At 49.8% G+C, this 16,314-nt stretch overlaps 1 long non-coding RNA gene across 1 annotated transcript; it reads left to right on the top strand.

The window, feature by feature from the left end:
- Window positions 1-693: 693 nt before the first annotated feature.
- Window positions 694-10,829, top strand: LOC116795813. The gene is made up of 3 exons (XR_004360165.1): window positions 694-1,171; window positions 6,965-7,216; window positions 10,631-10,829. It is a non-coding gene; the product is annotated as an uncharacterized LOC116795813 (long non-coding RNA).
- Window positions 10,830-16,314: the final 5,485 nt, after the last annotated feature.

Genomic DNA, 16,314 nt, shown 5'->3' on the forward strand with positions numbered 1-16,314 from the left:
TTTAGTTTCTCCAGTTCTAAAACTAAACATTTAATATATACTGGATTATTTAGAAAACTAATTAATGTTTCTGTTTTTCTATGATTTATTGAAAACCTGTTGTCACTGACAGTTCACATTTTGTACAGTTAGAGGGCCATTATTTTAATGTTATGCTGAATGTGGGAAGCACCTTTAACACTTAACATCATGTCAGACTTCTGGGATGCCAAAATATTTTGTAATACTTTAAGTTAATCTGTCTCTTTGCAGTGCCATCAATACTGGTTATTTAGATTCCTTCTTTTTATGCAAGAGTGGAAAATGTTGATTTAGTTTAGTTTTTAAATATGCTTACAGAACTCTCTGGGTTTATGAGCACTGAAAACCCCACAAAATATTTGGGGGTTTTTGCCCCCCCAACGTGATATTAATAAACAGGCAGAGGGGGAAAGTCACTCAAAGAAACCTTGTACCCTGGGACCAAAATTCAAATGACATTTAGGTGACAAAAAGACACAAAGGCAAAATATCTGGTGTGCATATAAGCAGAGTGGGTGCCTAAACTCCCCTCACATAATTGAGATGCTGAACAAGCAGCAGGAAGAGTTACTTAAGCCTTTGGTTCTAAAATAGCAATGCTCTGAGCAAAGTCAGGCATTTGTAGGGCTTTGGAACAGAGAGCTCTAACCCACAGGAAACAGCCACTGCTTTATTTAATCAATCCTAAATTTGAAAGCTATCAGTCACTCTGTGTGCCTAAGGTAGCTTTGTCATTTTTCATTTAGTTCTAATTTGCATCCCCGTGTTCTGCCCCAAATCTTGAGAGGGGAAAATAATCAGAATAGTGATGAAACGTACATTTTTCATTTCGCTTTATTGAAGTTCCTTACTTTTATTGAGTTAGGATTCTTTTGACAGGGGTGGTTGGCTGCACATCTCTGCTGGTTTAATGGCCAGCCCAGTTCATCAAAGCTAACAAGCTTTAACAAAAATAAATAACAAATGCGAGTCAAGGTTAAAAGTGGTGTCTTAAGTCAAGTTCTTCTGCTTGATGGTTGAAATCCTGGTTGGAATTGGTGACTGAAGGGTGATAAAGTGAACAGACTGGTTGCACTGATGGGTTTGAAGAGTGGTTGGCTCAGGACACATGGATGGAGCTCCACGTCAGCTTCTGTCATTAAATGGAGAGGTAGGTCAAGTTTTTGTTTGTTTTGGGGTTTATTTTCCTTTTTTGTTCAGGGAGCTAATGGGTGTCTGATAAACAATTGATTGATTTCTGTTATGCAGACAGTTGAAGGCAGCTGCTGATCATCTCAAGTTCCTGTTAACACTGAATAATTATTCATTTTGGGGAAGAAATAGCCTGTTGTTCATGAACTACAATTTACTAACAGGGCATTATAGTCACAGGAATATTTTTTTCTGTTGTGACTAGGAGGCAACATTCCAAACCTTGTACATCATGAGGCATCGTGTAATAGGGCAGACTGAATACTAAAGGTACTAAATCATGTAATGCAGTTGTACAAAATCAGTATAAATTCAGGAGGCAAATATTCTGATGGAACAGGATTTCTGGGGTAGTAAAAACCTCATCCACTGAAATTGGGAATTGCTAAACCTGTGGGTTTAAGACTGTCTGGGAAACTGTAAGACATGGCAGGAGGGTTTGACATGTGACCTGGGACCCAGGGATGCACAGTCTGTAATAGTATCTCAGCACTAGAGTATTGATTAGGGCTCATTTTGTACCCAGTGTGAAGTTTTGCAGTTCAGGGAAGGGAAATAACGTGGCAAAGCTGGCAGGAGAGTTCCCAGCCCTGCCTCAGCCTGTTGGTCTCCTTCTCCCCGAAGACAATTCAAAACTATTGATTTGTTTCCACTTTCATTGAAATAACTGTTTTGAGAAGAGCTTTGGAAGTCTGGGTGAAATACAGAAATAAAGTGTCTGTCCCCTTGGATAAAACCAAGATGGATAAACCCTTGTTTGTTCCAAGGAAGGGACAATTGGTGGCAATCCAGTGAGGGGCTCTGTCACAGCAGGGCTTTGCTCCCTGAGAATTTCATCCTTCTGAGTAGACACAGGTGCTTGCTTGGCTTTTCCAGGTGCTGTAAAAGTGAGTATTTAGCAGATATTTTGGAGTGTAAAGCTGCAGTGTTGGTGCTTTCATGCCTGGACTGCTGCATGGTGTGTCTGGACAAGGGAGGTGGGGGGTGTGGGAAGCAGATCCTGGAGGGAATCACAGAATCACAGAATGGTTTGGGTTGGAAGGGACTTTAAAGGTCATCTCATTCCACCCCCTGCCATGGGCAGGGACACCTTCCACTATCCCAGGTTGCTCAGAGCTCCATCCAACCTGGCCTTGGACACTTCCAGGGATGGGGCAGCCACAGCTTCTCTGAGCAGCCTGTGCCTCCCCACAGTGCAGTCTCTGGAGCAGTTAGCAGGGCTGGGCACCCCTCAGTGCTGAGGCTGGATTTCTGAAAGAAAGGTTTTGTTTGCTCTGAAGTAATGTGAAAGCCACAGGGGGCATGAAAAATGCATCAGCTCCTGTGCTGGGCTGTGGCTGTGGCTGCCACGTGTGACTGCTCTGCCACCCCAGTGCTGGAGACCTTGGCGAACATATTATACACCTGTAATGGATGTGAGCAACCTCAAAAACTCTGGCTGTGGCCTTCACGAGGCCTGCAGTGCCTCTTCATCATGTCATGTAACCAAAGGTATTAATAATCTGCAAAGCCTCTGTGCAGAGGGGTTTCTCCCCATCCATCCAGCCTGGCAGGTGCTCTGTCTCGATTATGCCTCAGCTCTGTTGTATCTGTCATGTTCCTGGGCTGAGTGACAGAGCAGGAAGGTGCCTCTGGTTGGGAGGGTTTCCTGCCTGCCTAATGGGGGTGTAATTAATGGATGCAGCCAGTCAGCCGAGCAGAGGCACGAGCCCAGGAGAGATGGTCGGTGTGTCTCAGCCAGCCAACCAACCGTGCCTTGTTACACACCCTGTTTCAGTGGTGGTGTTGCATATTTACTTACATTCCAAGGCATTGCTACTTTTCTTTATTTAATTAATTTATTGCAGTGAGCCCTTTCACTGCCTCTGCATCTTCTAATTGCCAAACGCTTGGTTGAACCAATGTGGTGCCTCAGATGAAAAGGAATGTGGTGCATGGCCAGGCAGGGTCTGGGTTCTTGGTTTATCACTGGGGATTGCTGGATGTGATGCCTCTGACCAAGGAGGTCTCCTGGACCTGTGACCCTGTCTATCACTTGTCTTGCAGTATCCTCTCAGTGAGCTGAGTGTGCTCCGAATGGGCTGTCAGCAGAATCACAAAAATGTGACTATTCTAAGTGTTTGTTTAGCTCTCATCCTGCTTCTCCCAAATTTTCCTTTAGGGAGGAGATGTCTCAAATGCCTGCTGTGAGGGGGAGCAGTGAAGGATGGTGAGGTTGAGTTGTGCTGCCTGGTTGTTCACTGGATGTTTAACCCAGCCATCATCATCACCAGAGCACAGGGAGAGCCTCGCTCTTCATCCAAGAAGGGGTTCATTACCTCCTGTGTTTTTCAGGATGAGCTGCCCTCTCTTGCTCCTGGCACATCTCAACTGGACTCTTGAGGTGCCACTTAGTGCTGGAGCCAAATGTTCGAGCCCTTTGGGATGTTGTTACAAAGGAAAGTGAAAATGCTGTGGCACGGTGTCAGTGCTGCTCCTGCTATTAACCGGTTTAATGAGCCTCTTCAATTGTTTTGGGGAGGAGCACAGTCTCCTGCTCGACCTTACTGTCCGTGTTTGCTGCCTGGTTACATGGCTCAGCTGACAGAGGAACATCAGCACTGGGGTCTCTCCCTTCCCGAGGAGAAAACAGCAGGATGCAGCTCAGGCTCGTGGTGCCCGCACACAAAGGTGGGCGTTTTGGAGACAGAACTCCTGGAGCCCAGCGTGGGGGGAGTAGCCACAAAGCCTTAGTGACAAGGGTTTTCCTTTGCTCAGTCGATGAGTGCTGAGGCCCCGTGAGCTCCTGCAGGTCTCTGGGTCCACACCCTGCTCAGGTGAGCCCAGTGTTCAGTCTCCTCCCCCCTGAGCTGTGCTGCCGCCCACTCGCATTTCCAATTTCACACCGACATGCTCTTGACGTTTACAAACGAACTCTCCTGTGTCGATCCACTTGAAAGCAACCAAATATGCTCTGGAGAAATACTTTTCTCCTCTGTCTCCTGTTGCTGTGGCAATCTCAGCTGCTGCTGAGCAGAACGAGCGGGAGAAGCCGCTGCCAGTGCAGGAGCATTCCTGCCTTCCCGCATGGTCAGTGCTGTGAAGGGCATCCAGTGCCTGCTGCTGCCTGTCTCAGCAGTGATTTTACCCCTATAGTGGTTTTGAAATGCAAATCTCAAAGGTTTCTACGGAGAGAAGTAAATGAGAACAAACTTGATGACTTAGTTGGGGCTTGGGAGAGCAAACATCTGCCACAGACTGAGAGCTGGGTCTGCAATCCAGTTAGAAATGCCTTCCTCAATTTAGCTTGTAATCTGGGCTTGAGGGCAATTTAACCTTCCTTAAGGTTTTACTCTAGAGTTTCAGCTACATCAGAACTTCACCTCTGGGTGCATCACCTCTTCTTCAGTGTTACCCTCTTGTCCCTCCTCCATCTGGCTCAGCCCAGAGCAGTGACCCAATGATTTCTGGATAACGAGTTACTGCTCATCAGCTGTGTTTGGTAGTTGAGTATGAGAGGCTCGTTGCAAATCCCAAGTTAGAATGTGTTAGCATGAACCACTGGGAGGGAGCACGTTCTCCTTTGCAGTAGGTGGAGATCACGGGGATGTTCTGTTAATCAGATCTGTCCGTGATGGGCTGACAGATGGCAGCTCCCTGGGGATAATGAGTCATTTGCTCGTGCAGGATGTTGAGTGTGGAATGGCAGTGTCCCTGCAGATTCTAGATGAAGCTCAGAGAGGACCTGAGGCCCCTGGAAATGAAGATCTCTCCCTCCAAGGTGGAACTCATTAGCTGGAGACAATCAAGTCCATCCTGCCAGGTATCCTGGGCTTTCTGCCTGCCAGCTTTGGCTTTCCCAGGGCATCACAAAAGAAGGAAGAGAAGCTGTCTGACATCTGTGGGCTCTGATCTGCTGTGAAAGATTTCTGCCCCCAGCTTGGGGAGAGGGAGAATGTATTAAAAACCTGAAAGCAAACGTTTGTAGGTCTGGTCTGCTGTGAGCATTGGAGTGAGGAGCAAGTCCCTCAGCCGAGTTTTCTCCTTGGGAAGGGATGAGCTGCTGGGAGTGAGCAGCAGCAGAGTGATGTGGCTCTGCTGGCTGCTGTCACAGGCGAGCTGAGCACCCTCTGTGCTGCCTGCAGGCTGTTCTGTGAGGAGGAGATGTGGCAGAGGTGGTGTTTGCAGGCAGCAGTGCTCTCCCAGCGTGCCTAAAGCCCTGGGAATGAGGGTGGAAGCCAAGAAACCCCTGTGACTTTTTTTTTTTTTTTTTGGAAGGCTTTTCTCTTGGTATCCTCTCAAAATCCTCCTCTCCAAAGGCAGCTGTCTCAGCAGGGAGGCTGAAGCACAGGCAGACGTGGTGCTGGCAGGGTGGGGGTGATCAACGAGTGGAACCCCTCTCCCTTCCTCTAGACTTAAAGTGGGGGCAGAAAGGCATCTGTGCCAAGGATTTGACAGGCTTGTTCCTGGCAGATAAGTTGGTTTTATCGAGTGGCTTGACATGTAATTCCATGCAGTGTGTAGATGTTGTCTAATATTTACCTGGAGGAAGAGGTTTTCTATTCATCCTAAAAAATTAACCTTGTGTAATGGTGCATTTCCTCGGTGAAAATGAGTTGTGGAGATCTGTCAAAATGTCAGGCTTGCCTGGAACGAGGGTCCTGCAGAAGACAAGTGGCATTAGTGTGTTTGAAGATGTTTCATTTAGAAGTAATGAAGTCCCCAGGCTTTTGGAGACCCTGTTAATTGGACTGTGGAGGTTACAAAGCCCAGGAGGGAAATGCTATTCAGAGCTGGGCAGACAGAGACACTTGCAGAGGGAGAGGGTCAGATATAGGTTATTTCTACTGTAAAATGACATCAGAAGACTGTGAGGAGTTGTTCTGAAATTACAGTCCTCCGTCTGAATTATTTTAGGGAATTCAGTTCTATACAGTAAGACATGGAGGTTTGATTCTAGGGGAGAGAAGGGCTTGGGTCTGAGTTTTAGTTTGAAAGGAGTTCAAGGAAAGAAACACAACCCTCCTCTGCTCTGTGAATCATCAGACAGGTTTGCAGGACCATAGAAATGAGTAATAATAATAAAAAAAAGTCAGGAGACTTCTTGAAGCTTCCAGATTTGTAAGGCTGTAAGTCAGCACACTGGGTCTCCTCTCTGAAAAAAACCTCTTGCTGAGAAAAGACCTCCTCACAGAACCTGAAACTGGTTCCTTTACAAGATGTATATTTTTTAATTGTAGGGACAGGGTGTTTGAATGGAGACGTGTTTTCTGCCTGAGACACTGGGCAGGGAGTTGCTCTTGACAGCTTCATTTGGGCGTTAAAATATTTTTTCAGATAATAATGCTGTTTTCCTCCTGAAGGCTCCCAAGCTTTTACAACAGCGGAGTAATTACCTTGTTTATGAGGAAACTGAGGCAGGGGACTTGTGGTGGCTGCAGCCCACACTCAGCAGCACTGGCAGATTCTTGCTGCTTGCCCCAACTTCCCAATAACCGAACACAAAAGCGTCTATTAATTGCCCTTTCTTTGCAAAATCCACTTATTTCATAAACACCAACACCAGGGGCTAGGAGGGTGAGTCGATGTTCCTCATGTTGAGACGTGGCCTTATAAATCCAGGTTGTTTGCTGGAGACCTGCTCCTGATGTCAGTGGTCAGTATAAAGAGTGTTTAGGTTTTGCTCTCTCATGGCAGGAGCTTTCTGTTGATGTTAGGGATGTTGTTTTGGCCTTGGACACCTTCTCCTAACAAATCCTTTGTCCTTCTCCAGGGAAGCTTTCAAACTCACCACTGAGGCTCTGAATTGGCTTTGAATGAAAGGTGTTGTGCTTCTGAAGTGCCCTGCCCAAGAGCTCTCCAGCAATCCAAGCAGCCAGCAGACAAAGCCATTAAACCTGAAGTGCCCGTGCATGATTACCTGGCAGAGAACTGCAGGAGAGGGTTTGCAGCTGAGTCCCACAGGAACAGGCTTTGTCTGAAAAACAACCCCCGGCAGGTGCAGACTCGGTTGGAAAAAGCCAAGGTAGGTCTTGTTGATTCACCAGGGTGGGTGGTGTAGTCCTTCAGTTCAGTGGAGAGCAAAGCAAGTGGGAACAAGCAGAAATGAGATTAGAGGGGTGGGAGGGAAATGTTTGAAATGGGCCTCTGTGCCTTCCCCCTCTGCTCAGGCACCGTCTCCCTGCGTGGTGGAACTGAGCCCACTTGAATTTCCAGCTTGTGTGACTAATGGCCTTGGTGCCTTAACACCCTGAAAGCAGATACACGGCCTTGAGAAGTCAGATCTGATCTCTTCAGTCACATTTGCAGAGTGAAACCCCACGAGTGTGGCTCCTGTACCGACTCCAAGCTCCTTCACCTCCTGGCATCGCTTCCATTCGGAACACGTAGCTTCATTTTCCCTCTCCTTACTGCACCAGCTGGAGCAGCTCCTTCCAGGGTGGGGAGTCTCATGTGCACGCACTGCTGAGCGAGGAGAGTGCTTGGAGATGAATGTGCACTTCCCTCCTGTGGCTTGGAAGGCTATATCTATATTTTTAGGGATTTTTTTAATTGAGGTACGAAAGGAAGATTATGGCACTTGATGATTTAATCAACGTAATCTCTAGATAAAACATGCTTATGTTATACTACTGGGAGATATTAACTTATGCTGGTTTGCTTCTCCTAAGGTAAATTAAATCATTAGTTTTAAGACTGGATTAGCTGCACATGTGCCCTGCCTCTTAAAAAGGCAGTTCAGGAGTTCTTAAAAGCTTCTTGGCTTGGCATTTCTTGGGAGCCATCAAATCCCTTTGGTGCAGGTGTCAGGAGAAGTGGAATTGAGATGCAGCACTTAAAGGTGCAGCCACCAGCTCTGTGCTGACATGGGACCTACTCCTGCCCTGTGCCCCCTCCTTCCCCCAGGAGTAATATTTTACCAGCTCATGAATTCAGTGAGAAGGGTTGGCCCCAGGTCTGGGGGACCAGCAATTGCTCCTTGGATCAAACCAGTACCTCGAGCACCTGCTGTCATTGGTGGGGTCTGAGCTGTTCAGGGTGTGTTGGAGCCAAGTGGTTGGTGTCCACATCCATCTCCCACTGGAGAGAGCACCAGCACACACCAGGATGTGTTAAGTGTCCAAGGCCAGGTTGGATGGGGCTCTGAGCAACCTGGTCTAGTGGAAGGGGGTGGAATTAGATGACCTTTAAGGTCCCTCCCAACCCAAACTGTTCTGGGATTCTGTGATGATGAGTTGACTTGAAAACACACCTGAGCAGAGCCATGGCCCAGGTGGTGGGTGACATTGGAAGTGCCATCAGCACCTCTGTACTGGCTGAAAATTCCCCAAAATGTATCAGTGAAGCTCTGTGAGTGCCCAAGAAGAACCAAAAGGAAAAGATATTCACTGAGGTGGATGGAAGATGCTACAGCTCTTTCATACAGGCAGGGAGATCGAGGCACGTTCTGCCTCTTGTCGTGGAGGGCAGGAGCAGAGCGTAGGAGTAAAATCTGGATGCTTGAGGCCAGTGCCCCCTCCTGGAGTCAATGGATTTGGAGCAGAGGTGCTGAGCTGAGCCAGCACGACTTCTCCTTTGCAGCTCCTCTCAGGAATACCTGGTGTGGAGATGTCGGCTCCAAGTGTGGAGGTGCCCTGTCTGCTTGGGTGGCCAGCGGCTCTGGAGAGGGGACCAGGCCCTGCTGCTGAGACAGATGGGGATGGCTCCCTACCACCCAGGGGGAGCAGAACTGACAGAGGCCCTCACAGCAATTTCAGGGCTATTAAGGATGTGATAATGAGCTTTGCCTGCATCATTTTTCAGCACTTCACTCCCCCGCCCCCAGCTCAGCCCATGCATTAACACCTCCATCCCAGGAGGACAGCAAACACTCCACTGCAGCTCTAACTCCATTTATCATGGATCTGGTCATCAGCAGGGCTGCTGCAGGTGGAGGGGGTGAGGAGAGAAAGGTTGCTCAGCTCTCCATCAACAGTGAGCAGGTGCTGAAGGTACAGGTTTGATCAAAGGAGCGACTGCTGGTCCCCCGGACCCAGGGCAAACCCTTCTCACTGAATTCATGAGCTGGTAAAATAATACTGTTGGGTAAAGGAGGAGGCAGAAAGTAGAACTTGCTACTGCAGGATGCTCTCAGCCCTCTCTGGGTTCTGTGCTTGTGGAGGATCTTGTGTGGGATGGTCTCAATGCACCCAGGAAGGGGCACATCCATATGCTGTTTGCCATGCTTTCCTGGTGCTGTTTTCCCTGGAACACTCAGTCCTTTGGGCTGATTCTGCACGGCACATCCTCGGATGGTGGAATCTTCCCCCGCTTTGCCTCTCTGGATCCCGGGGCCATCTGCTCCTGGCTGGGGTGGGTGTGCTGGGGGCTGCTCCAAATGTGGGGCTTTGGCTGTGGCACAGCCAAGGGGACCTGTTCCCTATGGGACAGAGTCAGCTTGCCCCTTGGAGAAACTCCTGACTGCTCCTGGGAGTGGGTTAATATCTCCAAAGGGGCAGGACAGGGATGAATTAATGAGGTGAAGGGTGGGAAGCAGGGTTGGAGGTGCCCTGAAGCAGCTCCTTCTTGTGTAGCTCTCCCCATTGCGCTGTTGGATGGTGGTGCCTGTGCAGAAAACAAGTTCTTGCTTCATGATTTCATTTTTCCTATTTGAATATTCAGAGGCACTTTTTCTGCTTGAATATTTAGAGGTGAGTGTCTCTTTCTCTGTGTAGTGCTTTTGCAGTTGATCTACAGTGTGATGCTCTGGCATTGGGATTAAATGTTAATGCCGGAGGACTGATACAGTGTTCTGAACTGGGCACCTCCTTGAGGTCTGTGAGCATTTGGGGAATAAAATCAGGTAATGTGTCCCTTTTCCACCCGTAGATGTGCCTGTTGGTGAGTTCAGACTCTTCTCCATCCCCACCTGGCTGCAGGCACCCTGGAGAGGCCTCCCTGGGGCTGAGCTCTTGACCTTCAGCTTGCTCTGATGGAGGCCTCTCTGTTCCTGTGTGATTGTGTCCAGCTCCTCGGGGGCTTAGTTCTGGGGCTGTGCCTTTTCCCTGGGTGATGCCCAGGCAGGGAATGCCTCGCACAAGGTAGAGATCACCTCCCTGCTGCCACGTGGGTGGCCGTCTCATCAGGAGAGGAGATGGAAAGATCCCCAACTGGTACCTGTCACTTCTGACTGCAAACATCAAGGATGTGTCACTGACAGAGCAAAAGGGGAGCAATGTTATTTTTGGCTGGATCAGGCTGTTTTCTCTCTCCAAGTACCACAGGCTGACAGGAGGTGCTGCTGAACGCTCGTTCTTGTTTACCTTTGCCTTGGTGCACAAGGGGAAAAAGTACTTTTTAAATTATAGTGGAAGTATTTGTAGTCTTTCATGTTGGCAGAGACCTGGCAACAAAAGTGATATGCAAAATGTGTTTTGACTTGGTTTAATATCTCTTTCAGGCTGCTGATGCCTGTCCTGCATCTCCCTCCCAGCCATCCAAGGTTTGTCCCGCAGCCACAGAGGATCAGACAGATCAGTGTTCGGGAGCAGGGACTTTGCTGCCACAGAGATCTCCACACTCCAGTCCTTGCTCTGCAGCCCGGGAGAGAGCCAAAGCAGGTGGGTTTGAAAGACAGAGCAGGAGAGGTGGGAATCCCTTGCTCCCAGGAGAGCAGGCACGCTGCAAGCAGCACTGGGAGATGCCAGACCCAACAGACGCTGAGCCACCCCCCGTTTCTCCATCCATGCATCTTCCTAACACGGAGAGATCAAACCAAAGACAGCAGGATTATTTATTGAGGCGTTTGTTTGAAGCTGAATGGACAGGAATCACATTTCAAAACAGTAAAGAAAGGGCTTTTTAGCTCTTTTCCATTCTACAAAACAGCAGCGGCATCGCGGCGGGGATGTCAGGGCGAATCTGTTTCGCTGACAACAAGATTGTTCTGTCTAGACGGGGAAGCGCCGCTGAACCGAGGGGAGGCTGCGGAATAATTTAAAGCCAAAATACTTTACAGACATTAAATTTACAAATAAAAAACTGGCTTTGACACAGATGATGCCTGATGGATGGTTTGTGTGCCGGTGGGATGGCGGCTGGCTTTGACGCGGAGCTCGGTGGCGGGGATTGGCAGATGCCACTCGGGGTGACCTGGTGCCTGCTGACCTGTCACCTTTCCCAGACAAGTTCTTCCACCAGAGTGGGTCCATCGAGGCGTCCGGGTGCCTCATGGAGCTCAGTGTGGGGCTCTCTGCAGCATCTTGAACTCTGCAGTTCCTGGGCAGCTGCCCAGGCCTCCCTGTCCCCTCAGTGCCTCGTCCCCACTGTGCTGCCTGACCAGTGTCAAGGGACGCCGGAGCAGAAGGGGTTGTGTGGGAGGAAGATGAGCCTTGCACTCCCCATCTGCCTGGAGGGGCTGGCAGACAGGGCTGTCTGAGGCACAGGGATATGGTGGTGAGGTTGCAGCCCAGCCAGCATAAGGAATTTACTTTCTTCTGGCAGAAAAAGAAAGATGAAATATTAAAAGCATGGCTCAAAGGCTGCTATATATGTGTTTGGGTTTTTTTTTTCCTTCTGCTCTGCAGTGCTTTGGTGTGTTGCTCCAGCAGCTGGTCAGAGCAGGAGAATGCCAGCCTTCTGGAGAGAGCAGGGAGTGGGACTGAAAAAAGGGAAGAAGAGGAGGCATGACTCAGGTGGGCTGACCTTGGGGCTCAGGGTGAATGCTGACACAGCCTTTAGGACTTATGCTTTAGTTTTCTGCTCAATGTCAGGAACTAAAACCACCTTTTCTTGTCTCTGTCTCTTCAGGGGAGGGCAGTGCCCCTCTGAATCAGGAGGACACCTCCGCATTGACCAGTGTCCTTGGATGAGGGAGGATTCAGGTCGGGAAGAGCAGAGGGCTCAGCCAAGGCATCAGTCAGCTCGCCCTGGAGAAGTTCTGCTGGCTCCCAGCTTGCCATTCCTACCATCCTGGTGAGTCCAAGAGTCCCTGAAGACTTTCTCAAGTGGTGATGGTGGAGGTTTCTCCCAGGTTTAAGCTATTCCAGTTGTTTAAGCTATTCAACAGCTTCTGCTGATGAACTTGGGGGCCAGCTGTCGAGGGAGAGCATTGCTGTTGGGCTGCAAGGCACACTGACAGAGGTGTGCTGTGTCCTAGACTCTGCTGTGTCTTAAATTTGAGGCTTCCTGGTTTTTTTTTCCCCAAGCAGTCCCCAGACTTTGTGTCCCTTGGTGCAGCTTTTCAGCTGCTGGGTGGGCAGCAGGAGCCAGCATCCCAACGGAGTACATTCCCAGGGAGTGCAGGAGGAGATAACTGCAGGGAAGGAGAGCTGAGAGCTGGTTGTCTGCCAAGGGAGGATTTGGAGGGATGCAGTTCAGGGTGTTTAAGCTGTTCCTTCTGTCTCTTTCTTTGACATCTCTTGTCTGTGTCAGCGGGTCTGGGCCCTGGGGAATGTGGGAAAGGGAAGATGCAAATCCAGCAGGGCAGAGAGTGGGTTTGGAGCAGTCTTAACTTTACACCTCTGCAGACCCTGGCAATGAGGGCTACTTGTCTGCTGATCAGGGATGTGCCCAAACAAAGCAGGCTGGGGAAACTGTCACTTGCCGGGGCTCACAAAATGGGATGAGCTGTGAAATGGAGCTTGACCTTGACTCCAACTCCAGCTGCTGCCTGGTCTCTCATCCCTTGGCTCCCGTAGCCTCTGGCAGGGCAGGATGGGGACAGACAGCAGAAGGGGGCCCTGATGTCCCCCCTCCCACAGCCTTCCCTTGTGCTTCCCCCTCCCTGCTGCTGCTTGTGAAAGACCCTGTGATTAATTACACCACTCTGCAGCCTCTGAACATTTATTTAGGGTGTTATGTTTGCTACTGCTGCTTTTACACAATGGCAAATGTGCCATGGGTGTATCTTGAGCAGGTGACAGCTAATAGGTCACTGAAGTGCATCACACCATTGGAGCTGTTGAAATGGACTCCAGGAACAGGGCAGGTAGAGGGAATGCTGCTGGGAAGGTGAGACAGGTCTGCTCTAGCAGAAATGCAATGGTTATGGTGCTTGTAGGAAATTGCTCACTTCCCTGATAGCATCCACTGCTTTAATAGATCAGTTTTTCCACTAGTTTGTCTAGCTTAAGCTTTCTTCTCCCTGCATCCTAAAAATTAGTCTAATAGGACTTTTAAAACTCAGAGAGGTTTGAAAGTTATTTTCCTCAAGGAATTTCACTTTCCTTGGGGTGGTCAGAAAAAGAGGGGTTTGGGGGGGTTTCAGCTGAAGGACATAGCTTCAAAAAGACCTCACCAGAAATGCTGCCAAGGGCCTGCAGAAATCAGCCCAACCTGAAATAGCTGGTGGCCACCCAAGCTGATTCAAAAATCCCCTTTGCCTCTGAGCATCTTGCTCAGTGCTGCTGTCAGAGGATCAGGGATGGTGCACCTTGAACAGACAAAACTGTTGTACCTGCTTTTCAGAAAACAGAGAGGCAGGTGTGACTCCCCAATCCCTGGAAGGGAGCAGGTTTGTTTGGACCTATCTCTAATTCCAGTGCAGTGGGAATCTGTTCCTGACAGCCTGGTGCAGAGCTGCCTGTGCTGTGTCACTTCCCAGAAGGAAGGGAAGCAGGAGCTGTGCTGCTGCGTGGCTGTGCCAGCAAAATCTGCAATCAGTTTGCTTTGTGCAGTGTTGTGAGCTGGGGCCGTGCACTGTCCCCCAGGAACGTGGGGCTGGAGTCAGTTTGTTGCTGTGGGATGCTGTTGGGCTGCATCCACAGCAGAGCCTCCACAGGCACAGGTATCACCTTGTGATGCCAGAGCTGCTACACCCTCTGGGTGATGTACCATCAGTGTGTGTGAGGGTGTGTGTGCTGCCTCTGCATGCTCTACAACCAGTGCCTCCAGCAGACTGCCTCCTCACTGGAAAGGCAATTCAGATATCCCAGCTCCTCCTGTTTCTTCCCTGTAAGGGCAGTACTGTTTGGTTATAATGCTTCTGTGGAGCTGGTTTGTATAAACTGAAGCAGGTCATATTTATTCTACAGAACTCTGTAGGTGTCCTGCACTGGATATGCCCTCCCAGTGCACTGGGAGCAATTCAGCTTCAGGAATCATCACCAACACTGTTATCTTTATTGCCAGTCCTGCCTGATAAATCTGCTCCCTCCAGGATGGCCGAGCCTGTCGAGTAAGCCAGACCTAAACACACACAGATGCAGTGGGAGAGAGCAGAGCTCGTGCTCAGGAGCTGTTTGCAGGGATCTCAACAGCAGGCACTCAAAAGAACTCCAAGGGCTGCTTAAAAAACATGGAATTAACAGAGCTCTTGCACAACCAGCCTTGTGAGTCCCTGGGTTCTTTCCAGCACGCTGGGGACTGGGATTCAGGTTCTTTTCAGCTTGGAGGGGTAGAAATGTGGGCTCTTTGTCCTTTCCCTCACCTGAGTCTGGGCCATTGTGCTGCACATCCATTGCAAAACTCAGCATGGAAACAGTGACTTGTGCTGGACTATGACTTTATGAGCCCAGGGTTGCCTTACTGAGCTGTGTCCCAGGTCAGCAAGTGTCCTTCAGTGTCCTGTAGGATAGAGCAGGGGTGTGTGTCACCAGCTCGTGGTGCCCCCTGTCCTACCACCCACAAGGGTCAAAGCTGGGCTGGGAGCCTTAGTTTGGAGATCTTTGTCCATGGTGGCATCTTCCCCCGAGTTCAGGTGGCTGTGGGAGCCAGGAGCTCTCGTCTCACCCACACCAGCTGCCTGGCTACCTGCTGGTCCTGGCAAACAGCCTTTCTCCTCCCTCCTGCTGAACTGCTGGTACCACTTTTCCCCTCCATTCCAGGCCTGAGTGCCTCACAAGAACATCCCTTGATCTGGGAGCTCCTGGAGGTGTGGATCACAGCTGGCTTCTCATGGAGTCAGCACAGCTCCCTGGGCAGAAGCAGCTCCCCAAGCCCCGACCCTGCTGCCTGCACAAGCTGGTTTCTGTGTGGCACATCTGGTAGCACCACAGAGCTGTCCAAATTCACCCGGGTGCTGAGGATACACCCCTGTATCCATGGCTTCCTGCTGGGAAAGGGATCGCTTCTGGCTTGGAGCATCTGATGAGAAACGAGTCAGATGCCAACTACTGCACTTGCTGCATTGGCTCTTCCTGAAGGATGGAAACAGTTGGAGAAGGCCCCCTCTCTGCCACCATCTCTGGGCAGAAGGGGCTCGTGGAGCTTGGCAGGGGCAGAGGAGCTCTCTGGGGAGCAGGAGAGGTCCCTGAGCTCCCAGCCCTGGGGTCTGCTGTCATCCTGGTCTGTGCCCCAGCCATGTCCCAGCAGTGATGGCAGGCACTGCCTGCTGCAGCTGGGCTCTGAGCAGGCAATGGGAGTGCAGAAAACTGCCTCCCAGCTCCCTTCTGAGGCCACAGGATTTTGGTAGAGAAAGTGACTTTTACAGAAATAAAGGAGACTTCCTTTTGGGTCAAGTGCTCTGGAAGTGAATTATTTTGAGATGAAAGCCTTTTTTGCTCTGGTAATACAGACTCACATTGCCTAGAGGGAAGTCTGCCTTGTGCTGGGGTGTTTTTCCCTCTGGGGGCATTGCGATTGCAGTTGAAGATGAATTTCCAACATACAAAGGAGAAGAAGAAAGCTGAGAGAAGGCTTTAAAACATATCAGGGGTTCTCGTGGTCTGTTTTAATTTGTCAGCATGTCTCTCTCGCTTGTAACATCCCTGTTGGGTGCAGAGATTGTTCCTCCTCTTCCCTTTGTGACTTGCTCCTTCCCTCTGGCATCTTCATCAATCCCAGGCTCTGGTTTAAATTTTTTTTTTATTTTATATTTTTTTTTCTTTTTTCTTTTCCTTTTTTGCACCCAGGGCTGGTTGGCAGAGCAGCAGCAGCTCCTGTGTGCTGTATTGGGTGGGGATCACCTCGTGAATTGGACTGGGAGAGATCAGAGAATTACAGGATGGTTTAGGTTGGAAGGGACCTTAAAGACCATCTAGTTCCAACCCCCTGCCATGAGCAGGAATGTCACCCACTGGATCAGGTGGCTGAGGGTCTTGGCTGGCAGGGGGTGAGGAGAGACCAGCCCTCAGCCCTGAGAGCAGCCAGGAGAAGCCTTTTTTGAACACTATGACAGGGACCCTTTCCCTATCAGTTTATCAT

Source organism: Chiroxiphia lanceolata, chromosome 18 (genome assembly GCF_009829145.1).
Source record: "Chiroxiphia lanceolata isolate bChiLan1 chromosome 18, bChiLan1.pri, whole genome shotgun sequence".
Classification (NCBI taxonomy): Eukaryota; Metazoa; Chordata; class Aves; order Passeriformes; family Pipridae; genus Chiroxiphia; species Chiroxiphia lanceolata.